Source organism: Pipistrellus kuhlii, unplaced genomic scaffold, assembly GCF_014108245.1.
Source record: "Pipistrellus kuhlii isolate mPipKuh1 unplaced genomic scaffold, mPipKuh1.p scaffold_m20_p_3, whole genome shotgun sequence".
Taxonomy (NCBI): Eukaryota; Metazoa; Chordata; class Mammalia; order Chiroptera; family Vespertilionidae; genus Pipistrellus; species Pipistrellus kuhlii.
In genome coordinates this window covers 78,436,221-78,462,589 of record NW_023425529.1, presented here as the reverse complement: position 1 = coordinate 78,462,589, position 26,369 = coordinate 78,436,221, and the positions used below count along the sequence as shown (strand labels likewise).

The 26,369-nt window shown below is 41.5% G+C and overlaps 1 long non-coding RNA gene across 1 annotated transcript; it reads right to left on the bottom strand.

Annotated features, from left to right (window-relative positions):
• On the bottom strand, window positions 1-21,057 carry LOC123653218. The gene is made up of 4 exons (XR_006742892.1): window positions 21,047-21,057; window positions 16,602-16,609; window positions 9,620-9,622; window positions 1-1,240 (listed from the first exon to the last, which is right to left on the bottom strand). It is a non-coding gene; the product is annotated as an uncharacterized LOC123653218 (long non-coding RNA).
• Window positions 21,058-26,369: the final 5,312 nt, after the last annotated feature.

Genomic DNA, 26,369 nt, shown 5'->3' with positions numbered 1-26,369 from the left:
TTATTTTTTCCCAGCCAGGTTTGATTTGGATTTCTATGCCTTGCAACCAAAGACATAGAAATGTCTTGGGGTGTAGTGGGTTGGATGTGGAGGGACCCATGGGAAGGGGGTAGAATGGAGAATTGAGAAGACAAAGAAGAGAGATACCTTCTATTTAATGAGCATCACTTACTTTTCCTCTGTGCTTCTCAGTACCAATTCCCTTTTACAATGTCCTTCTTGCTCCCTCTCCATCATGCAGGACACTCACCAGTGGACAAAGGAGGGGGAAGAGGAGCCCACACCACTGGCTTCTATGCTCTGGGTTAGGGATGGGGGAGGAGCCAGGCAGATGGCTTTCCCCTAGACTTTTGGGACCCAGGAACCTGGGAGATGGTCATGCCCTTGGTCTTTCCTCCCTTAGACTTTGAGGTAAATCATATTCTACAATAGAACAGTGGTTGTTAATGTTAAGTCACATATCTCTTAGAAATTCTGGTAAAATCTATAGACCAGAGCTCACAAACCACATGCCTATGGGTTATATGTGACCCCCCATCCCCACCCCAGAGTGCTTTGGTTAGTATGCCGGGATTCTAAAGTTCTGGAGATTTCACCACCAAGGAGATCCTAAGATCTCTCAACACTGGGTCCCCTCCCTCAAGGCTGTGACCAGTTGCAGCAGAGTGATGGCTGCCGCTTGGGAAGGTGCAGGCACCACAGCCCTCGCCATCCTCTGTGGTCTCCCCAACACCGAGCACTCCTTGCCATGGGCTGTGACCCTTGCATTGTTGTTTTCCCTAGGTGGGGAAGTCTCTACCAGAAGCGAGGAAATAAAAGATAGACCCAAAGACTGCATATTTCAAGACAAATGGAAAGAAGTTATTTCTCTGCGGAAGTGAAGCATACTTAATAGGCAAGTGTGGCAGGGTTCTCCCACCTGACCTATTTCACTTTTTTATACTCTGGCCTGGCTCCATGTAATACTTCTCTACAGAAAAATGTTCTGGAGGCACAGATTCAGGGGTTAACCTGAAGCCTGACTCTGAGTTCCCAGGGGCCTGTTGATCTCAGATGAGGTCCTAAGCGTGGGTGCTTTCCATTAATGTACTGAGAGATGAAGGTCTGCCTGCAGCATTGTACAGGATTCTCTTTTTTGGAACTGGTCTATCCAGACCTGGGGTGGGAAACCTGTTTTCTGTCAAGGGCCACTTGGATATGCATAACATCATTCCCAGGCCATGCAAAATTATCAAATTAGCTTGCGATGTATAGTCAAACATTTCATTAACTCACCCCTAATATGATGGCTGGAACGGCTTCTCTTTGGTAAGGCCTGTGATGTTAGCTGGTATTGATGATGATACTACTCGCCACTGCTTTTCCAGGTTTGCTTCGGTCAGTCTGGGGCGCAGTAGTCTCTTTGTGATAAGTTTTTAAAAGAATGGCTAGCCAGGACCGGTTTGGCTCAATGGATAGAGTGTCTGCTTGGGGACTGAAGGGCCCCGGGTTCGATTCCGGTCAAAGGCATGTACCTTGGTGCGGGCACATCCCCAGTAGGGGGTGTGCAAGAGGCAGCTGATCGATGACTCTCTCTCATTGATGTTTCGAACTCTCTCTCTCCCTTCCACTCTGTACAAAAATCAATAAAATATATATATTAAAAAAAAGAATGGCTAGCAGCAGTAAGGTGTTCGAAACACAGATGCATATTTCAGTGCATGTCACCATAGAGTGGGAAATTCACCATTGCTTATGTAACGTTTGTAGAGCTCAAGCAGTGGGAGGTTGTTGTACCTAGCTTTCAGCTCGTCATTGTTTTGTAGCTGAATGATTTCGTGTTGTGTGTTATTAGGCACATCAGTTGGTTCCACATTGAACAATGTAGCAAAGATGTTCAATCCCATTTGTTTTCTTTTCACATCCTTGAATCTTTCCTTAAATGCCTCAGTTAGTTTCACACATTTGTTCTTCCGGATTGGGGAATGCACTGAGTTACTCCTTTCGAGTTGCACTTTCCTCAGCCTTAATTTTGCTTCAAATGACCTCAACGTTTGAAAGCAGGGAGCTGAGAAGCTGGTTGGGGCCCTAAAGCTTGATGCTCAGCTCTGAGAGGTTCTTGGTAATGTCCACCATGAACGCTGATCACACAGCCACCTGCTATCACTGAGTTCCCTGGCAGGTTTCCCCTTCACCTCCATGAACTGCTTGACTTCATCCCATCTCATGAGCATGTCCCCAGGACTCAGCCGCTCCACTTCACAGTGATAAATAGGATCACCGTACTCAGACTCAAGATCATTCAGCAACTCCTTAAACAGGTGGCTGTTGAACCCTCTGCTTTTGACAAAATTTATGCATGGCACTACTGTTGCCATCACATTGTTGAGCCGCAACGACTGTGTACAGAGACTTTCTTGGTGTGTGTTGCAGTGGCATACAATTTAATTACTGGAATCAAAACTGAGATGATTCAGTTCTTTCTTGACAAATGGCAATTAACCCTTTTTGCTAGCCAATCATGGCTGGAGTTCCATCTGTAGGAAAGCCACTTAACTTCAAATGTTAGCTCCAATTTTTTCATTGATAAAACAAGTCTCTCAAATCTTCTCCTCTTGTACTGATATGCGTGGCTTCCAGTGACAGCAGCTCCTCTCACATGTCAAACTCTGCAGTTATCCCATGAATGAAAACAGCCAGTTGGGCAGTATTTGTTATGTCTGTTGTCTCATCATAAGCCAGAGAGAAAAATTGGAATTCTCCTGCAGAATCCTTCAGTGTTTTTTTCAATATCTTGTGCTACGTCTGTAATCTGATCTGAGATGGTTCTCTGAGAAAACGAACACTCTGAACAATTTTACTTTGTCTGGTGCTAATAGCTCAGCAGCGGCCACCATGCACCCTTTCACAAACTCTCCGTCTACATGAGGCCTCAGCTTCTTTGCCATTAGCTCGCTCTCTACATAACACATCTCAATAAGTTTATCTCTATCACAACAGGGCCTAATGAAAGCAGGATTCCAACCTCCGCTGAAGATCACTGGTTTCATCCAGATGCATTTAGCCTCCCAATTCACTGGGTTTAGCATGTTTTGAGCTGCAGTGATGCTCCATATTGGCTATTTGCATTATTGCTAACACATCGCCACAAACTAGGCATACTGGTTTGCCTTTGATTTCAACAACAAAAAAAATAATCTTTTGTTCATTTCTCTTAGAAAGATCAAAAACGCTGCATCAAGTTTTCTTTGTAGTCACCGTTTGTAGGATGTCACACCACTTAAGTTTTAATAACAATCCAGTGTGTTTGTCACAAGTGATGCAATTATTTTGCTTTGATTGCTGTTCTAATCCTGCATCTTGAATTTGAACATATCCAACAACAATCATATAATTGACTCCTGAGGTTTTTTTCTGTGTACTGTAGTTTCCTTAATCTTTATCTGAGATTCAGTTTTCGTGAGGATTGTTGATCATGGATGTATGGATAAGGGTTGGACTGAAGTTATCATCTGTGTCAACAAAAAGTCAACAACGTCGTTGACAATCATTTGAGGCAACGTCATCAATTTTCCAAGGATTCATCTCATCACATCTCCTCTCATCGTCACCAGACTGCTGTAGTTTGCCACTGTAGTTTTGCAGTGTGTGTACCCAGCCTGTCTGGCACTGACTGTCTTCTGAGTTTATTACCACCAAACCAGCACTGCACGAAATGTTAAAGGGACATTGTAAGAAGAAATAGAGAGAGAAATAAAGAGATAGTGAGGAACACAAGCATAAAGAATGAAAATGGCACACTAGCTGATTTTTCTCAGTGGATAGAGGGTCAGCCCACAGACTGAAAGGTCCTGGGTTTGATACAGATCAAGGGCAAGTACCTTAGTTGCAGGCTCATTCCCGAGCTCTTGGTGGGAGGTGTGCTGGAGGCAACCAATCAATGTAACTCTCTCGCATCGATGTTTCTCTCTCTCCCTCCTTTCTCCTCTCTCTAAAAACCAATGGAAAAATATCCTTGGGTGAGGATTAACAACAACAACAAAAGGATAAAAATGACAACAAATAAGAAATCATCAAGAATAACACTAAATGTTAATGACTTAAATGCTCCAATCAAAAGACTTAGTATAACTGAATGAAAAAGAAAACATGGGAGAATCCAAGATGGTGGCATAGGTAAACACCTAACTGCAGCCTCACACAACAATTTCAATAAAATACAACTAAAATACAAAATGGACATTACCCAGAACTACAGGAAAGTCAACTTACTGGAAATTCTACAACAAGAAGGAAAGAGAAAACCAGAAGGAAAATCAGAGGAGCTGCAAAAGCCTAAGGTATGGAGACACGTTGTGTGCCCAGAGAGGACGGAGCCGGAGAGGAGGGGGAGGCTGAGTGCCTGGCTGGCATTCCCTAGTGGGAAGGAGATAAAGCTCCAGACTGTGCTGAACCCCAGATCCGACAGCACTGAACCCCAGTTCTGGACGAGACCCTGGGGACCCAGACACGTAAGGAAGGGGTCTGGGCTGTAAGGTGGAACCTCAGGGGAGCAGCGAAAGGCAGTCCCAGAGGCGCGCACATTATGCAGAGGACAGACTGTTGACTCTGCCGCTAGATTGCCCTAGCAGGAAAGAGACAAAAGCTCCGGACTGTGCTGAACCCCAGTTCCGACTGCACTGAACCCCAGTTCTAGGCCAGACCCTGGGGACCCAGGCTCATACAGAGGGAGCCTGGGCTGTAAGGCAGAAACTCAGGGGAGCGGCGAAAGAAAGTCCCAGGGGCACACACATTGTGCTCAGAGAATGGGCAGTTGACTGTGCCACTGGATTGCCCTAATGGGAAGGAGACAAAAGCTCCAGACTGCTCTGAACCCCACTTCCAACCCCACTTCCACTGAACTGAACCCCAGTTCCGGGCTCATAGGGGGAGAGCCTAGACTGTTTGGTAGCAGGTGAAACTCGAGGGCACCTTTCTCTCAGAGGTCCTTGCAGCGAGTACTGAAGGACACTGAGAAACACTGAGACTCAGGAGTCTCATAGGGCATGGCTGATGGAAGCCAAGGCTGTAGGCTCCACTCTGAAACTCCACACCATCCAAGCTGAACACAGAGACTTTTAAGGCTACCAACTCAGGGAAGCTGCGAAAATGCCGAGACAAGGAAACAGATCACAAATGAAAGAAACGGAGGACAAAAAGCAACTGGATATAGAGTTCAAAACCATGCTTATAAGGTTTTTCAAGAATTTCCTAGAAAAGGCCAATAAAATAAACAAGACCAATGAGGATATGAAAAGGGATCAACAAGAAATAAAGAATACATTGTCTAAAATAAAAAAAATATATTATACAGAGTCCTAAAAACAGAATGGAAGATCGCAAGAATCAAGTCAAAGATTTGGAACATAAAGAGCCAGAAGACACTCCGCAGAAGCAAAAAGACAAGAGAATCCAGAAAGTTGAAGATAATGTAAGAAACCTCTGGGACAATTTCATGTGAACCAACATCAGAATTATGGGGGTCCCAGAAGAAGAGAGAAAGCAAGATACCGAAAACATACTGAAAGAAATAAGGACAGAAAACTTCCCCCACCTGGTGAAAGAATTAGACTTACAAGTCCAGGAAGTGCACAGAACCCCAAACAAAAGGAATCCAAAGAGAACCACACCAAGACAAATCATAATTAAAATTCCAAGAGCAAAAGACAAAGAGAGAATATTAAAAGCAGAAAGAGAGGCCAGGACCCGTTTGGCTCAGTGGATAGAGCATCGGCTTGGGGACTGAAAGGTCCCGGGTTCGATTCTGGTCAAGGGCATGTACCTTGGTTGTGGGCAGATCCCCAGTAGGGGGTGTGCAAGAGGCAGCTGATCGATGACTCTCTCTCATCGATGTTTCTAACTCTCTATCTCGCTCCTTCCTCTCTGTACAAAATCAATAAAATATATTTAAAAAATAAAATAAAAAATAAAATAAAAGCAGAAAGAGAGAAACAGGTAATTACCTATAAAGGAGCACCCATACGATTGTCATCTGATTTCTCAACAGAAACCATGCAGGCCAGATGGGAATGGCAAGAAATATTCAAGGTGATGAATAGCAAGAACCTACAGCCAAAAATAATCTACCCAGCAAAGCTATCACTCAGAATCAAAGGCCAGATAAAGAGCTTCACTAATAAAAAAAAAAAAGCTAAAGGTGTTCATCACCACCAAACCAGAATTATATGAATTGCTTAAGGGGGTTTTTTCGGAAGAGAAATAAAATAAAGATAAAAATTATGAACAACAGATACGTAACTATCAACAAGTGAATCTAAAAACCAAGGGTATTTTAAAAAATCTGATGAACAATATTAACTGGTGAATATAATAGAATCAGAGGTATTCTCAGGGAAAAGGGGAGTGAGGGTGTGTGGGAAGAGGCTGAACATAAACTGTGCACCTATTGATGAGGACAATGGGGGTGGGGAAAGGGCACAGGGTGGGGTGGGAACCTGGTGGAGGGGAGCAATGGAAGGGGGGGGAAATGAACATTTGTAATAATATGAACAATAAAGATTTATTAAAAAATAATAATAATAAAAAAATAAAATAGGAGAAACCAAGATGGCGGCATAGGGTAGACACCCGAATGCAGCCTACCACAACAAATTTGAATTTAGAACTGAAAAACAGGGGAGGCATTGCCCTGAAGTGCCAGACGGCTGGCTGAGAGGAGGCTCTGCCATCTGGGAAGGAGAGAGAAGGCACGCTGAACCTCAGGAACTGTGAAGGTACGGAGAACTGTGTGCGTGAAAAGACGCTGGCTTAATCCCGGTGCAGAGAGGAAGGGCTGGACCGAGATTGCTGCTGGCTTACTCCCTGCACGCAGAGAGGGCGGGCTGGGCTGAGTTCGCTACTGGTTTACTCCTGGCGCGGAGAGGGTGAACAGCTAACGCGGCTGGCTTTCTTGTCTGAGAGGAAAACAGAATCACCCTATTGCTCTGATAAACGGCCCCAGACAGGGAGAGGCCAGACTGTCAAGCAGTGGGCAGAGATCTCTTGGAGGTGTGTGAAGCCAGAGGCCATTACTGCGGGACTTGGGGAGGAGCCGAAGGGAAAACAAAGTTTGTCTGCACCAACCCGAGACTCCACCCTACCTGTGGCTGAGCACAGAAGCTCTCCCAGAGGCTGGCTTTCTCTAAAGAGGGACTTGCAGGAATCCAAAGCTTGTCTGCGCCTTTACCAAAGAGGTGTGCGCGCCTGAAACCAATCTTCCAAAACTCTCCACGAACAGGACTTTTCTAAGGCAAGACTGACAGGGAACCAAAGATTGTCTGCGCCACCCCGAGACCCTGCCCTATTCAAGCAGAGTACTGAAACCCTCCTAGCTGAGACACTGCTGATCCTCACAGCCAATTGGCTTGGAGATCAATGCTTCCCAGTGATACCAACAATAAGCAAGGCTTAACAACAAGACTGCACACACAGCCCACAAAGGGCTACACCAAGACTGTCCACTGCAGGTAACTGGGAAGGCTGTGCTACTGGGCTCTACCAGAACACCTAGCACACAAAGCTATTCCATCAAATCAGGGAAACAACTAAAATGCAGACAAGAAGAAGGACACAAAGGAAGGAGCTGGAGGAAAAGAAAAGATTGGACATTGAGCTCAAAACTACAGTTATAAGGTTATTCAACAATATCCTAAAAAAGGCTGATAAAATAAATGAGACCTATGAGGATATGAAAAGGGAGCAACTAGAAATAATAAGGGATCAACAAGAAATGAAGAAAACATTGTCTGAAATAAAAAATATTATACAAAGTCCTAAAAACAGACTGGAAGATCGCAAGAATCAAGACAAAGATTTAGAACACAAAGAGCCAGAGGACACTCCTCTGCAGAAGGGAGAAGATAAGAGAATCCAGAAAGTTGAAGATAGTGTAAGAAACCTCTGGGACAATTTCAAGCCAACCAACATCAGAATTATGGGGATTCCAGAAGAGAGAGAGCAAGATACCGAAAGAGTACTAGAAGAAATAGTGACAGAAAACTTCCCCCACCTGGGGAAAGAAATAGACTTACAAGTCCAGGAAGCCCGCAGAACCCCAAACAAAAGGAATCCAAGGAGGAACACACCAAGACATATCATAATTAAAATTCCAAGAGCAAAAGACAAAGAAAGAATATTAAAAGCAGCAAGAGAAAAGCAGGTAGTGACCTATAAAGGAGCACCCATAAGATTGTCAGCTGATTTCTCAACAGAAACCATGCAGGCCAGACGGGAATGGCAAGAAATATTCAAGGTGATGAATAACAAGAACCTACAGCCAAAAATAATCTACCCAGCAAAGCTATCACTCAGAATCAAAGGACAGATAAAGAGCTTCACAAATAAAAAATAGCTAAAAGAGTTCATCACCACCAAACCAGAATTATATGAATTGCTGAAGGAGGTTATTTAGGAAGAGGAAGAAGATAAAGATAAAAATTATGATCAACAAATACATAGCTATCAACAAGTGAATCTAAAAACCAAGGGAATTTAAAAATCTGATGAACAATATTAAATGGTGAATATAATAGAATCAGAGGTATGGAAGGGGAGTGGACTGACGATTCTCAGGGAAAAGGGGAGTCGGGGTGCGGGAAGAGACTGAACAAAAACTGTGCACCTATGGATGAGGACAATGGGTGATGGGGAAAGGACAGAGGGTGGAATGGGAACCTGGTGAAGGGGAGCAATTGAGGGGGGGAAGAGGATCACATTTGTAATAATCTGAACAATAAAGATTTATTTAAAAAATAAAAAAATAAAATAAATAAATAAATAAATAAATAAATAAATAAATAAAAATAAAAATAAAAATAAAATAAAGAAAGAAAGGAAGGAAGGAAGGAAGGAAGGAAGGAAGGAAGGAAGGAAGGAAGGAAGGAAGGAAGGAAGGAAGGAAGGAAGGAAGGAAAGAAGGAAAAGAAAACATGACCCATATATATGCTGTCTACAAGAAACCCACTTCAGAGCGAATGGCATACTCAGGATGAGAATGAAGGGATGGAAAACATTTTTTCATAAATGGAAATGAAAAAGGACAGGGGTAGCAATACTCATATCTGACAAAATAGACTTCAAAATGAAGGCTATAACAAGAGACAATGAGGACACTTCATAATACTGAAGGGATTGATACAATAATATGATATAACCCTGATAAACGTATATTCCCCCATATAGTTGTGGAATTTAAACACCACCAGACAGATATTATAGACCAGTGGTCAGCAAACTCATTAGTCAACAGAGCCAAATATCAACAGTACAACAATTGAAATTTCTTTTGAGAACCAAATTTTTAAAATTTAAACTTCTTCTAACACCACTTCTTTAAAATAGACTCACCCAGGTCACGGAATTTTGTGGAAGAGCCACACTCAAGGGGCCAAAGAGCTGCATGTGGCTCGCAAGCCTCAGTTTGCTGACCACAGTTCTAGACAAACAAAATTAGCAGGGAAACAATGATCCTAAATAACACACTAGATAAAATGAATTTAATTGATATTTACAGAACATTTTACCCAAAGCTGCAGAATATATTGATATATTCTTTTCAAGTGCACATTGATTATTCTCAAAGATAGACCACATGTTAGGACACAAACTAAGTTTCTACAAATTCAAGAAGACTGAAATCATATCAAGCATCTTTTCAGATCACAATGATTTGAAACTAGAGATCAACTACAATAAAAATACCCCAAAGCGCTGGGACCGGTTTGGCTCAATGGATAGAGCGTCGGCTTGGGGACTGAAGGGTCCCGGGTTCGATTCCGGTCAAGGGCATGTGCCTTGGTTGCGGGCATATCCCCGGTGGGGGGTGTGCAGGAGGCAGCTGATCGATGGCTCTCTCTCATGGATGTTTCTAACTCTCTATCTCTCTCCCTTTCTCTCTGTACAAAATCAATAAAATATATATTTTTTTAAAAATACCCCAAAGCATTCAAACACATGAGGCTAAATAGCATGTTATTAAATAATGAATGGTCATTGAGATCAAAGAAATAAAAAACTCCCTGGAAACAAATGAAAATGAATACACAATCACACAAAATCTAAGAAACACAACAAAAGCAATCCTAAGAGGGAAGTTCATAGTACTACAGGCCTACCTCAAAAAACAAGAAAAATTTCTATCAATAATAAACTAACCCTAGAACTTAAAGAATTAGAAAGATATCAACAAGAAAAGCCCAGAGTAAGTAAAAGGAAGGAAATAGTAGAGATTACAGCAGCAATAATAAATGACACAGAAACTAAAATTTAAAAAAAAAATTTTTTTTTTAAATCAATGAAACCAAGAGCTGGTTCTTTGAAAAGATAAACAAGATTGATGAACCTTTAGCTAGACAATCAAAAACAAAGAGAGAGAACCCAAATAAATAGAATAGAAGTGAAAGCAGTGAAATAACAACTGACATCACAGAAATACAAAGGATTGTAAGGAAATACTTTGAACGACTATATGCCAACAAGTGGATGAAATGGACAAATTCCTAGAAAAATATACCCTTCCAAAACTGAATCGGAAAGAATCAGAAAACCTGAATAGACCAATAACAACTGATGAAATTTAAGCAGTAATAATAATTAAAAAAAAAAAACTTACAGAAAAAAAAAAAAAAAAGCCTTGCCCTAGAGGGCTTCACAGGGATGTTTTATCAAATAAAGCACTAACATCCATCATCCTCAAACTATTCCAAAGACTCAAGAGGAAGAAACACTTCCAAGCTCTTTCTATCCTAATTCCAAAACCAGATGAAGAAACTATGAGAAAGAGAATCATAGGCCAATATCCCTGATGAAAATAGATGCTAAAATCCTCAACAACATATTAGCAAATCGAATCCAGCAATATATTTAAAAAAATCATATACCATGACTAAATGAGATTTATTCCAGGGATGCAAAGCTCATACAATATAAGCAAATCAATAAATGTGATACATCTCATAAACAAACCGAAAGACCAAAATCACATGATTATATCAACAGATGTAGAAAAAAACATTCAACAAAATCCAACATTCATTTTTAAAAAATGTTTTTATTGATATCAGAAAGGAAAGAAGAGGGAGAGAGAGAAACATCAATGATGAAAGAATCATCAATCAGCTGCCTCCTGCACACCCCCTACTGGGGGTTGAGCCCACAACCCACACATGTGGTCTCACTGGGAATTGAACCTCAACCTCCTGTTCCATGAGTGGATGCTCAACCACTGAACCACACTGGCTGGACCCAACAAACATATTTGATAAAAACTCTCAGCCAAGTACAGATAGAAGGATCATATCTCAACATAATAAGGGCCATATATGACAACCTACAATCAACATCGTACTCAATGGGCAAAAACTAAAACCATTTCCCCTAAAAACAGGAATAAAACAGGGATATCTGCTTTTACCACTTTTATTCAACATAATAATGGAGGTTCTAGCCACAGTGATCAGACAAGAAGAAAAAATAAAAGACATACAAGTTGGAAAGAAGAATGTAAAACTCATTATTTACAGATGACATCATATTGTACATAGAAATCCACAAAGACTCCACCATAAAACTACTAAATTTAATAGCAGGAGACAAAATTAACACCCAGAAATTGATGACACTTTTATATACCATTAATGAACTCTCAGAAAGAAAAGCTAAAAAACAAAACAAAACAAAACAAAAAAACAATCCTATTTACCACTGCAACAACAAAAAATTGATACTTAGGAATAAACTTAACAAAGGAGGTAATAGGCCTGTATTCGAAAAACTACAGAACATAGAAAAAAGATATAGAAGAAGATATAAACAAGTGGAAGAATATACTGTGTTCATAGATTATTAGAATTAACATCATGAAAATGTCCGTCCATACTACCCAAAAAAATTCTATAGATTTAATGCAATCCCTATTAAAATACCAATGGCACATTTTACAGATTTAGAACAAACACTCCAAAAATTTTAATAGAACCAAAAAAGACCTGAATAGCCCCAGAAATCTTGGGAAAGAACAAAGTTGGAGGGATCACAATACTGAATATCAAGCTATACTACAAAACCACAGTAATCAAAATAGGCTGGTACTGGCACAATGTTGGTAAACTTGTTTGGAAAGTTTATAAGGGGGACATTTCGATAAAAAGGAAGTGTGTGGAAGGACATCTGCCCTGTTTATCAGAATTCTGACTTAGGGGAGACTTAGGAGAGTATTGAAGATGGTGACCTTAATTATTCCTTGACCTTTCAAACAAGTCTGTGCACATGCAGACTTCTGGGTGTTTACCGGAATCTTTATGCTTAATCTCTGGATGCCTTTGCCTAGAGGACAATGGAAACACATGTGTCCTCCAAAGATTACTCGCCCTACTAATTGTATATAAAGATAAAAATTCCAATAAAGGCCTAATGAGGCAGGCAATAGAGGCTGCCTTGCTGCTATCAGTCAGGTTGCCCCTTAGCCTTCTCTTTCTTTTTTTTCTTCTTTTTTTAAAAATATATTTTATTGATTTTCCACAGAGAGGAAGAGAGAGGGATAGAGAGCTAGAAATGTCGATGAGAGAGAAACATCAACCAGCTGCCTCCTGCACACCCCCCACCGGGGATGTGCCCGCAACCAATGTACATGTTCTTGACCGGAATCGAATCTGGGACCTTTCAGTCCACAGACCGACCCTCTATCCACTAAGCCAAACTGGTCTCGGCTTAGCCTTCTCTTTCACAAACGTGTTGAAGTAATCTGTTCATCTGTTGTTTAGGGGCTGCTGATCAGCCCCAGCAGCACAAGAACAGACATATAGACTAATGGAACAGACCAGAGACCACAGAAATCCACCCAAGCCATTACGCTCAATTAATATTTGACAAAGGAGGCAACAGCCTACAATGGAGTCAAGAGAGTCTCTTCAATAAATGGTGCTGAGAAAACTGGTCAGGTACATGAAAAAAAAAATGAAACTAAACCACCAACTTACACCATACACAAGAATAAACCCAAAATGAATAAAAGACTTAAATGTAAGTTGTAAAACCATAAAAATCATAGAAGAAAACATAAGCAGCAAAATATTAGAAATCTCACATAACACAATTTTCACTGATAGGACACTTGGGGTAAGGGAAATAATAAAAATAAACAAATGGGCCCACATGAAAAAATAGCTCTGCACAGCAAAAGAAACCATCAACAAAATGAAAAGGGATCCCACTGTATGGGAGAACATATTTGCCAATGATACATCTAAAATATATAAAGAACTCATACAACTTAAAGGAAGAAAAACAATCCAATTAAAAAATGGGCAGAGGACTTAGACACTTCTCCAAACAGGACATACAAAAGGTCAAGAGACATAAGAGAAAATGCTCAATGTCATCAATCATCAGAGAGAGGCAAATTAAGACTACAATGAGGTACCACCTCACATTTATCAGAATGGCTACCATCAATAAATCAACAAACAGTAAGTACTGGTAAGGATGTGGAAAAAAGGAAACCCTAGTACACTGTGGATGGACATGCAGACTGGGGTAACCACTATGGAAAACAGTATGGAATTTCATCAAAATATTAAAAATGGATCTACCATTTGACCCAGTGATCCCACTTCTAGAATATATCCTAAGAATCCTGAAACATCAATCAGAAAGGATGCATGACCCCTATGTTCATAGCAGTGATGTTTATTTATTTATTTGTTTGTTTATTTATTTATTTATTTTCCCCCACCCCCCTTTTCTCTGCCTTTAATTACATGTTTCCCCAAACAGCAATGCTATTTATAATAGCTAAGATCTAGAAACAGCCCAAGTGCACATCAGTAGATGAGTGGATAAAAAGGATATGGTACATATACATATAAAGCTGTATAAAAGAAGGATATCTTACCCTTCAAGACAATATGGAGAGTTTTATGCTAAGCAAAATAAGGCAGGCAAAGAAAGACAAATATCATATGATCTCACATATTGTTGGGAGCCATCAGAGTTGAGACAAGCAACTCCATCTTAAGAAAATACAACTCCATCTTAGAATTAAGTTCCTTCTAGCAGAAGTTATGCGGTGCCCTGCGGGTTTGGCCAGAAGCTAAAGATTAACCTGCCGCTTAGCACATCTTGCTCCAGAGCACAGTGTCAAACACAAGGCCCGCGGGCCAAATCCGTCCCGCCAGGCCTTGCAATGTGGCCCGCACCACGCTGTCATCACTGCACTCCGCTGCGTTTCCATCACAATGACAGTTTATGACTGTTCAGTAAACCATTCGGCCCGCGATTTAGGCTGGATTTTAGATTTTGGCCCCTTCTCTGATTGAGTTCGACACCCCTACTCCAAAGGATCTCTGCAACTCCCCTTCTTGATCCTCCCCCATAGCTAGCCCAGCCTTGGAATGTTACACCTTGGAATGTTACGCCACCCTGGCAGTTAGCCATCCTGTGTTGCCAGATACCTTACCACCTTGTCACTCAGTGCCTAAACCAATTATACACTGTCAAAGACCCCGCTGCGTAGGCAATCCTGCCCCCCTTTGTTCCTGCTGTATATATACTGCCATTCCAAAAATAAAGTTTGAGGCTTGATCAGAACTTTGTCTTGCCTCCATTTCTCCGTGCCCCTGTCCCTTCTTTTGATCCTCCACAGGTCCTCCCTCTCCCCACATTGCTGTGCCCCGCGGGTCGGGGTAACATATATGAGGAGTATAATGAACAAAATAAACTGACAAACAAAATAGAGCCAGACAACGGAAACATGCAACAGACTGATGATTCTTACAGGAAGTGGGAGAGCAGGAGGAGATTAACCAAAGAATTTATACACACACTAGAGGCCCAGTGCATGAAATTCATGCACGGGGATGAGGGCGCCCTCAGCCCAGCCTGCACCCTCTCCAATCCAGGACCCCTCAGGGGATTGGGCCTAAACTGGCAGTTGAACATCCCTCTCAAAATCTGGGACCACTGGCTCCTAACTACTCACCTGTCTGCCTGCCTGATCACCCCTAACTGCCCCCTCCTGCCAGCCTGGTTACCCCAAATTGCCCCTAACTGCCCCCTCTCTGCCAGCCTGATAGCTCCTCACTACCTCCCTCCCCCAACCTGGTCGCCCCATGCAGCCTCCTGCTCAGTCGTTTGGTCGCCCCTCTCTAACCCCCCTGCTGGCCTAGTCACCCCAAGCAGCCTGTTCAGTTGCCTGTTCGGTTACAATGGTCACTTAGGCCTATAGATAGATAGATATTTAGATATTTAAATAGATGATAGATAGATAGATAGATAGATAGATAGATAGATAGATAGATAGATATGCATAACCCATGGACGCAGACAATAGTGCAATTAAGGCCTGGGTAGGGGGTGGGAGTGCTGGGGAGGAGTTCAATGAAGAAGGGGAAGGGGACATCTATAAAACTTTCCACAATAAAAATACATTTTTTAAAAATTAAATTAAATTAAAATTAAAATTTTTGAATGAATGAATGAATGCATCTACAAGTGAGAAACCTAAAACACTTTGACTACCTTCTTTCTGTCCTAGATCTCTTTAACTCTCATCTTCCCTTACTAGCTGTGTTTCTCAGCATAATCTATGGCTTAGCCTTCAGACTCTGGTCTGTCTACTACCAAGAGAAACTTGGCCCTCTTGGAACTTCTCCTTAATCTGCATGAGCCTGGCCTCACAACAATAGTACCTAGTAGACAGCATGTGAGAGACTAGCCCACTCAACAAACATTCATGAGTACTTAAAATGTACCTGGCCTTGTAGACAAGTATAACTCAGCCCAATCCTAAGGAGATCTCAATCTAGTGAAAGAGACAACACCAGCAAAGCATTCTAACAAAGGATAAAAATTCATGGAGGCGTGTGCAGACTGGTTTTGCAAACTGCTGGAAAACACTACAACCATCTTGGAAAACTCAGAAAGGCTTCATGGAAGAAGATAACTTGGTCAAGCTCCTTAGTTTCTCTGGATTCTTATTTTCTCATGAAAATTTTTGATTCAATAAGCTGTTATGTTTCCTTGTTCAAATCATCTTCTAAACTCTGTTCCATGATCTTGCAAAGAGCAATTGATGGTGTTATTAGGCCTAAGCCTGGGGAGCTTCGAGGTATGTTTGGTTTTCCAGAGAAGTTCACAAAGTTCAGGGCCTGTTGTGATGATGTGGTAAGCAGAGCAGGCAGAAGAAACATCTATTAGTAAATAACAAACATCACTCCTGGCTTAGTCATGGAATTCTGAGAAGCAACAGCACCCAGTGAACCAACCTAGAGATTGGCAATCATGGGAGAGACTAACTTTATCTACAGGCATGTGACAGAGCTCTAGAAGGCAAACTTTATTTTAAATATATATATATATATATTTAAACATATATATATATATATATATATATATATAAACATATATATATATATATATATATATATATATATATATATATATATATATATATATATATATAAATAAAGTTTTAAATATATATATGTTTTTATTTATTTCCAGAGTAAGGGAGAGGGAGAGAGAGATAGAAATATCAATGATGAGATAATCATTGATTGGGTGCCTCCTACACACCTCCTATTAGGAACTGAGCCTGCTTCCCCGGGCATGTGCCCTTGGCTGGAATCAAAACCAGGACCTTTCAGTCCGAAGGCTGCCCCTCTATCCACTGAGCCAAACCAGCTGGGGCTAGAAGGCAAACTTTAAACAGAACATACAGTATCCACCTCCTCAAGCCACAGGGCAATCTCCTTTCCCTGTGGAAAGGCAGTTGATCACATGTACAGGCCTTTTCTGCTGTCCTTGTACCTTAAAATTATTATGACCATGTCCTACCATAAAAGAAAGCAGTATGATATCATCAGTGTGCCTTTAAATGATGGTTTTAATCTCTCTTCACTAATATGGTATAGCATATACCTGATTTTATTCTTTTTTAAAATATATTTTATTGATTTTTTACAGAGGAAAGGAGAGAGATAGAGAGCTAGAAACGTCTTTGAGAGAGAAACATCAACCAGCTGCCTCTTGCACACCCCTCACCAGGAATGTGCCCGCAACCAAGGTACATGCCCATGACCGGAATCGAACCTGGGACCTTTCAGTCCGCAGACCGACACTCTACCACTGAGCCAAACCGGTTTCGGCCTGATTTTATTCTTATAACAACATTGAGGATGGTAGGGGGAAAAAATACCTACTTTACATGTAAGTAAACTAAGCCAAAGTAGATTAAATAAGTTATTGTGTACTTGCAAATAAGTTGTCTTTAGGAAAACACTATAGGATTTAATGTGAACAAAGACAAAATTTTAAGTAGAAGTATAAGTTGGAGGGTAAGTTTTTTTGTTTTTTGTTTTTAATAGGTCATTCAAATTATTGCTGGTGTTATTTCAACAAATGTGGCTGAAACATTTTCAAAGGTTATTTACAATATTTAAACATAGGCTAGGGATAAAGAATTGGGGGAAAGTTGGTTTCTTTCCATTTTATTTTAAAATACTCCCAATCAAGAAATCATACATTTCAGTGTGTGCCAATAATTCTAAAACAAACACTAAAATATTGTTTCTTATCCATAACCAAAAACAATCTATTTAGAAATACACAAACTGTGAACATCATGCTGGCAAATCCTACCATTTTCCCGCTAGTTTTCCCAGTGTTTGCTGGGAAGGATATATATATTTTTTAAATATATTTTATTGATTTTTTTACAGAGAAGAAGGGAGAGAGATAGAGAGCTAGAAACATCGACGAGAGAGAAACATCAACCAGCTGCCTCTTACACACCTCCTACCAGGGATGTGCCCGCAACCAATGTACATGCCCTTGACCAGAATTGAACCTGGGACCTTTCAGTCCACAGACCGACGCTCTACCATTGAGCCAAACCGGTTTCGGCTGGGAAGGATATTTTTGTTGCAAGTTCCCCTCTATTATTCTCCCATTTAAAAAAAAAAAAAAAACATAAAAAAGATAAATTTGTCTGACAAAGTCATCAGGAAATCCTGTCTTTCTGAAAAAAATATTTTTTAGCTCAAGGTGTATAATAATACCTTCCACGACCACCACGTTTCCCCTGCCACATGTTCATTGTCAAACAAATTAAATGTAATCTGTATATTGTAGCCATTAAATGGGTATTAAAAGATGGCATAATAAATTAAAATGGTATAAATAAACAATAAGATATTCCTGATAGCACCTGGGAAATTAGAAGACAGTTGTAAAATGCCAACATCTCACACAAAGACCACCACAAAAGAATAAGTCACCAGGCATCAAAGCTCAATCAAGAAAAATTGGACAATTTGTATAGACATTTTTCTATTAAATAGACTCCAGATTCAGAAGGCTTCACTGATTAATTTTAGCAAACAATTAACAAATAGCACCTGTTTTGCATAAACTTTTCCAAAGAAATAGAAGAAGTGGAAACCTTTTACAACTCATTTTAGAGGCCAACATTATCTCGATAGCAAAACCAGATAAGACAGAAAACTATAGACCAATAGATTTCATGCACATAGTCACAGAATATTAGCAAACTGAATTCAGATATATATATATAAAAAAAGATGACCCACTTGGGTTAATTCCAGGAAAGCAAGAATGGCTCAACATTCAAAATCAATAAATAAAATTCACAATCTCAATAGACTAAAATAGTAGAATCATATAATCATCTCAATACATGTTTTTTAAAAAATTTATAAAATTAAACATCCATCATAAGAAATTTCAGCAAACTAGAAATCAAGGAAGAATCAAACAAAGAGACAAATCATGCTCATGGATGAGAAGAATTAATATTGTTAATATGTCTTTTTTTTAAATACATTTTTATTGATTTCAATGAAGAAGGGAGAGAGAGAGAGATTAAAACATTAATGATGAGAGTGAATCATTGATTGGCTGCCTCCTGCAGGCACCCTACTGAAGATCAAGCCCAAAACCCAGGCATGTGCCTCCAACCAGGAATCAAACTATGATCTCCTGGTTCACAGGTTGACACTCAACCACTGAGCTACACCCATTGGGCAGATTCAACACAGTCTGACATAAAACTTGAATATTCTTTTATTTTTGTTGTAGAAACTAACAAACTGGTTCTCAAATTATTTGGAAATGCAAAGAACCTACCTAGAAATGATTATTTAAAAACAATAACAAAGTTACAAGATTCATTCTATCTGATTTTAATATTTATTCTAAAGCTACAGTAATAAAGACAATGTAGTACTGGTCTAAAAATAAACATATAAATTAAGAAAACAGACTAGGGAATCAAAAAATATAATCAACTGATTTTCAACAAAAGTGCTCAGGTAATTCACTGGATAAAGAATAGTTTTTCAACAAATGGTTCTTGAACAATTTTACATCCATAACGAAAGAATGAATTTTGGCCTTACTTCATACCATACTCAAAAATTAACTTGAAATGTACAGTGGACATAAATGTAAGAGACAAAACTATAAAACTTCTGAGAAAACATAGGAGAAATCTAACTTGGATTAGGCAAAGATTTCTTATAGGACACAAACATCACATAATCACAAACCATAAAAGAAAATGTTGATACATTGGACTTTATAAAAATTAAAATTTCTGCTCTTCAAAAGATAAAGTTGTTATTTAAAAAAATAATGTTAAGAAAATGGGGAGAGGAGATAGACTTGGAAAACTAGAAAATTCTATATCTAATAAGGAACTTGTATTCAGAATACTTATAAAGAACATTTACAGTTCAATAAGATTATTAAAAAATCCAACTTAAAAAAGGTCAAAATATTTAAACAGATACTTTCACAAGTATATATATGTATAGCAAAATAGTGCATTAAAAGATGCTAACTTGAATTTAAACATGAGAAGATACCATTGCACATCCACTAAAATATCTGAAACTGAAAAGACTGACATTGGTGAGTATATGTATCAACAGAAATTCCCAGATTGCTGGTGAGAATGGAAAATGGTAAAACCACTTTAAAACAGATTGGCAGTTTCTTATCAAGGTAAACATACACTTATTATATGATCCAGCAATTACACTCTGGTATTTGTGTAAAAAATGAACTTACATATCTATACACAAAGACCAGTACATGAATGTTTACAAACATTTTATTTAAAAGTAGAAGCCCAGTACATGAAATTCATGCACTGGGGGTGTGTTCCTCAGCCCAGCCTATAATCTCTCCAATGTGGGATCTTTCTCACAATCCAGGACTGCTAGCTCCTAACCACTAGCCTGCCTGATTGCCTCTAACCGCTCCCCTGCCAGCCTGATTGACACCTAATTGCTCCCCTGCTGGCCTGATCAAACACCCAACTGCCCTCCCCTGCAGGCCTGGTTGCCCGCAACTGTCCTCTCCTGCCAGCCATCTTATGACAATGTGGGGGTAGCCATCTTGTGATGACATGGGGTGGTCATCTTGTGGTGTGAGGATTAATTTGCATATCATTTCTTTATTATATAGGATAACTAAGAATTGAAAACAGCTCAAATGTTCACCAACAGGTGAACAGATAAACAAATTGTGCTACACCAGACCATAGAATAATACTCAGAAAAAAAAAGAAAAAAAAACTGACACATGCAACAATATGAATTAGTCTTAAAAGAAATATGTTAAGTATGAGAAGCCAAACACAAAAGGCTACACATTATACTAGTAGAATTCCATTTATGTGACATTCTGGGAAACAGATCAAGTGCCAGGAAATGGGGAAGGGTGAAGAGAAAGGCTACAAAGGAGCATGATGGGATTCTTGGAGTTGATAAAAATGGTTTATATCTTGATTAAGGCAGCAGTTACATGACTGTATACAATCAACAAAACATTTAATTAGACACATTGAAAGGATAAATTTTAGTTATGTAAATTATTCCCCAATAAACCTGACTGTTTAAAAAGTAAAACTGAAAAAAACTATCTTGGAAAAGGACATAGAAGGAGGGAAAGCTAAGAAGTCAGTGTACATGGAAGACTCTACTACTGAATAACTTTCCTTCCAACTTACCTATATTTGGCATTTGTATGGTGCTCACTCTGGGAAGACAGAAAAGGGATGTAATGGTTTTTTGGTTTTGTTTTTTTTAAAATCCGTATACCTAAAAGGTCTAGGCATACTTCCACATCTTAATTAAAGTCTTCAAGAAAAAAGAATAGTTCAGGTTTAGTGAAATTACAGAGAGGAAAAGTTGCTAACTTACCTTAGTATTAAAAACAGGTTTAAAATAACACTCCTACCAGATCATAAATGTTCTCACCACAAGAAATAAATGATAGTTATGTTCTCTGACAGAGCTGTTAGCTAAAGCTATAGTGATTAATCATATTGCAATATACATATAATGTGTAAAATTATACACCTTAAATGTACACAATGTGCTGTGTCAATTATATTTCAATTAAAAAAAAACCTAAAAATAAAAATGCATAAATAAATAATAAAGTAGCACTGCTCTATTTCCCCAGAGGGGATGAAGGTAATTTATACACATTCATGGTAGCTCTGTCGGTGGATAGAAATGCAGGAAGAGCAAGGTGCTGTGGACTGAACAGTTTCAGCCTAGAGAGAGACATGGCTGGATTTACATATTGAAGAGATCTCTCTGGAAGTCATGAGAAAAGTGAATTCGATCAGGGTAAACTGAGATAGACATTGTTGTTGAAATTATCCCTTGACAAATTATGATAAAGGGCAACTAGAGGCAATAGAATCAGAGGTGGCAACTCAGTGGGGCCTGGCCATTAGTTGAACATGAGAGTTGAGAGAAAAAGTAAGATTAGAGTTTCTTCTAACTTGGTGAGGAGTGTTATTACACAAAAGGAACCTACAAAGAAAGGCAAGAGGGCGTTCTTGGAAAGAGGAAGTGTCCCTGTGTGACTCTTGTCCATGTTCTCTGTGCATTTCACCTTGGCCTTTTCCATAAGCTCTTTCTTCTCTGCCTCAGGTAGGATTGAGAGCCCTTCCTCTATATTCTTACATTATATTAAACTAGAGACCCAGTGTATGAAATTCATGTATGGATAGGGTCCCTAGGCTTGGCCAGTGATCAGGACTGATCAGGGCCTTCCAGACTTCAGCCAGGGTCTTCCTTCTGGCTGATCAGGGCCTTTCAGACTTCAGCCAAGGCCTTCCTTCATTCTGTGCCACCCCCTGGTGGTCAGCGCACGTCATAGCAAGTGATAGAACTCCCAGTTTCCCAGTTGAACTCCTGTGGGGACACTTTGCATTAGCCTCTTATACATATAGTCTAGAGGCCCAGTGCATGAAAATTCATGCACTGGAAGGGTGGTCCTTCAGCCCAACCTGCCCCCTCTCACAGTCTGGGAGCCCTCAGGGGGTGGGAGGCAACCCAGAAATCAGGGGAAGGCAATGCCTCATCACACCTCTGCTGCTGCTACTTCCAGCAGCGCAAGCCTCAGCCAGCCCTGGTTACCTGATCTCAGGTGGCCCTGGGCGGCTAGGCAGCCACCATTGAGGCTTGCCTGTGCCTTGGGCCAGCCCTGAGCAGCTGGGGGCCTGGGGGTACTGGGGGACTCCAGAGGCAGGTGTGCAGAGAGGGAGGGCCCAGCCTTGCTGCGTGCCTGCTGCCCCGGCGGGGCTGAGGGGACTGGGCACCACCATCCTGTGGCTGTGGGTGCTGCCATCTTTGAGGACAGGGCAGTCAATTAGCATATTCCCTCCTTATTAGATAGGATAGTTAATAAAAATAATAAAGGAGATGACTTGGGGTGGTGAACGCACAATCATATATACAGGTCATGTAGAATTGTACACCTGAGACCTATATAGTTTTATTAACCAATGGCACTCCAATAAATTCAATAATAATAATAATAAAGTGCCTATTTTATGTCCATCTTTCCAACTTAACTAAGAGCTACCAAGGACAGGACCTGTATCTTCTCCATTTTTTATCAAGTCCAAACTTTTTATGATGGCTTACCAGGCCTACACAACCTCACTTTTGTGTCCCCCTCCTCTCCACTAAGCCCCTCTTCTCTCACCTCCTGACTTCATATTGCTAGTCTCTCCACCTAGAATGTTCTTCCTCCCCACAATCCCTCCCATACTTGAAAATCTCTTACTCACTTTTTAGGTCTCAGCTAAGCCATCATTTCCCTTAGGATATCTCCAATAACTCTCCAAACCTGGTATGGGGGCCCCTCCTGAATGTTCCCACACACCTTTACCATAATACCAACCTATCATAAGTGTTTGTTTTCCCCATTAGCCTGTATATTCCATAAAATCAAAGACTATATGTCTTATTCACTAGAGTAGCTATAGTATTATTATTATATCATAACATTGTACAATACATATTATAACATTTGCACTAATAAAAGAAAACATGCAAATTGACTGTTCCTCCGCTGTGCCCACCAGCCAATCAGGAGTGAGTATGCAAATTAATCCAACAAAGATGGCGGCAACCTTGAAGCTGGAGCAAGCAGGAGGCTTGGGTTGCCCCCAGTGAAGGAGGAAGTCAAGCTTCCCACCTGCCCTAGCCTCTGCTCAAGGAGGGGCTGGGAGCCTGGGTCACCAGGGGGCATGGCTAGCCTGAAAATAGTCCTCAGCCCCTTACCCAAGCTGGCCACACACCCCTGGAGTAAGAGTCCCTGCTGGGTTGGGAGGGGAGGAGTGGCCAGCTTGGAAACAGCCCTCAGCCCCTCACCCAGGCTGGCCATGCCCCTCAGCAGGGACTCTTACCCCATGGGGGGGTGGCTGGCCTGCAAACCACCACAGGCCCCTCGCCCAGGCTGCCCCACACCCCAAGGAAACCCCCACCCTGATCTGGGACACCCTTCAGGGCAAACCAGCTGCCCCTCACCAGTGCACCAGGCCTCTATCTATACTAATAAAAGGGTAATATGCTAATTAGACTGGGATACCTTCTAGGAGACTTCTCAGACATTCTTCTGGACAAAGCCATGGTGGCAGGCCAAGGTAGAGGTGGTTACAGATCAAGAGGGGAGGGCAGTTGTGGTTGATCAGGCCAGAATGGGATGGCAGTTGTGGGTGATCAGGCAGTGGGGGGGAGGAGGGGCCATTGGGGGTGATCAGATCATTGAGGTGGGAACAGTTAGGGGTGAGCAGACCAGCAGGAAAGGGCAGTTGAGAGGGACCAGGCCTGCAGGGGAGGGCAGTTAGGGGTGATCAGGCCTGCAGGTGACTGGTTCTGTAGGGAAGGGCAATTGGGGCGGGACTCAGGCCTGCAGGGGAGAGCAGTGGGGGAGACCAGGCCTGCAGGGGAGGGTAGTTAGGGGTGATCAGGCCTACAGGGGAGGGCAGTTAGGGGCAAACAGGCTGGCAAGGGAGCAGTTAGGCATCAATCAAGCTGGCATGGGAGTGGTTAGTTAGGGGATGATCAGGTGGCAGGCAGAAGTGGTTAGGAGTAATCAGGAAAGCAGGCAGGCGAGCAGTTGGGAGCCAGCAGTCCTGGATTGTGAGAGAGGTCCCATCTTGGAGAGGGTGCAGGCTGGGCTGAGGGAATTTCGTGCACCTGGCCTCTAGTAATATATAATGTAATACTATGATATATTATGTTATTGATAACATTAATAATAATAATAATAATAATAATAATAATAATAATATTGGCTAATGTTTATTAGATACTTACTATATACCAAGCATCCTTCCTGGTGTTTCTGGTGGGGTTTTTTTTCCTCTCAATGTTTTGATGAATTAATTCAGACTTTATAGCAACCCTCCAAAGTAGGCCCTATTATTATCATACCAAAGGCCCAGGAATGAAATTCCTGCACAGGGGAGGGGGTGGGAGGGATGGTCACTCAGCCTGGCTTGCACCCTCTCACAATCTGGGACCCCTTGAGGGATATCTGACTGCTGGTTTAGGCCCGAGCAGGGATCGGACCTAAACTGGTAGTTGGACCTCCCTCTTATAATCTGGGACCGCTGCCTCCTATCCACTTACCCGCCTGCCTCCCTGATCACACCTAACTGCTTGGCTGCCTGCCTGATTGCCCCTAACCACTTGCCTATCTGCCTGATCATGCCTAACCATTCTACCTGATCACCTTTAACCACTTGCCTGCCTGTCTGATTGCTCCTAACCACTTGTCTGCCCGCCTGATTATCCCTAACCACCTCTGACTTCTAAGAAGAGTACTTATAAAAAAAAAATAACAGCTATCTGATGTGTGCTCTCTAGTTCCCAGTTTATATATCCATCAGAGAAATGATGTTCCATAGGTGTTTACAGAATTGATTTGAGGTGAGGAGGTTGCCCTTGAGCTGGCAGCTTATATGCAGCAGAGAAGAGAGGGCAGACCAGGCAAAGCTCACATAAACACCAAGCACCCATAGCAAGCTGGGTGCTGGGACAAGGGCAAAAACACTTTCTACATGCTACTCGGAGGCCCTAGCTCCCTCTTCCTGATTCCTTTATCAAACCCTTGTAGTCTTGTGACCTGGGGACGCTCCTGCTCCCTTCTAAAATAACTCCACACCCCATTCTCACCCTGCCTTACAGCGGCTCTCTCCTGTGTGCATGTTGTGTACCCTGACAATTTTTATGGATAGCTGCTAAGCCAAAGACACACACTGTGAATAACGGAGGTGGCCCAATGGGGCTGTTCACTTGGCATTGAAGCGTCCCCAAGGAGCTACTCAGGGTTGAGGGAGTCGGGCAGCAGTGCTGCTCAGCCTGGGCTGCACAGTGGCAATACCTTACAGTTTTTTTAGGTGCTGATGCCTAGAATGCCCCCTCAAATTAATTAATCAGGATCCCTGGGGTGGGCCCCAGGCACTGGTGCTTTTAAGTTCCCAGGGAGTTCACTGGCTGAGACCCACTGCAGAGGAACTCCATCTCACTCTCTCTGCCTTTGTCTCCCTGCACTAGTTTTAGAACAGTGTATGCTTTCCGGGTGAGCCCTGGAGAGCAAGCAAGGCCAGGGAGGCCTGACTTTCAGGAAGCCTTGTGGACATGAGCCAGTCCTTTGTGGCTGGCCCAGCTGCAGGCTTGTGCTTCTGGGCATCATTACCTGGTTGGTCTCATTTTCTGAAGAGGAAGTGGTACCTCTCCACTGTCTCCTGAAGGAACAGGACGGCAGTGAGAATTGGATCTCTGTCCTCGGGGCTGCATCTGTCCTTTTCTGAGTAACACCTGGAGATTTCTACTCCTTAAGAGGTATCTAAATGTCCTTTGCAGACTGGAAACTCAATCCCCAAGGGAATATGGGGTGCAGTGATCTACCCACCCCTTCCTTACACTCAGATTCTCCAGTGCCAATTTCAGAGGATCCAAGGTGTGTGTTTGTTAAGGCAAATGGCACTGTCCTTACAAATCCCTTGATCTGGCTTTTAG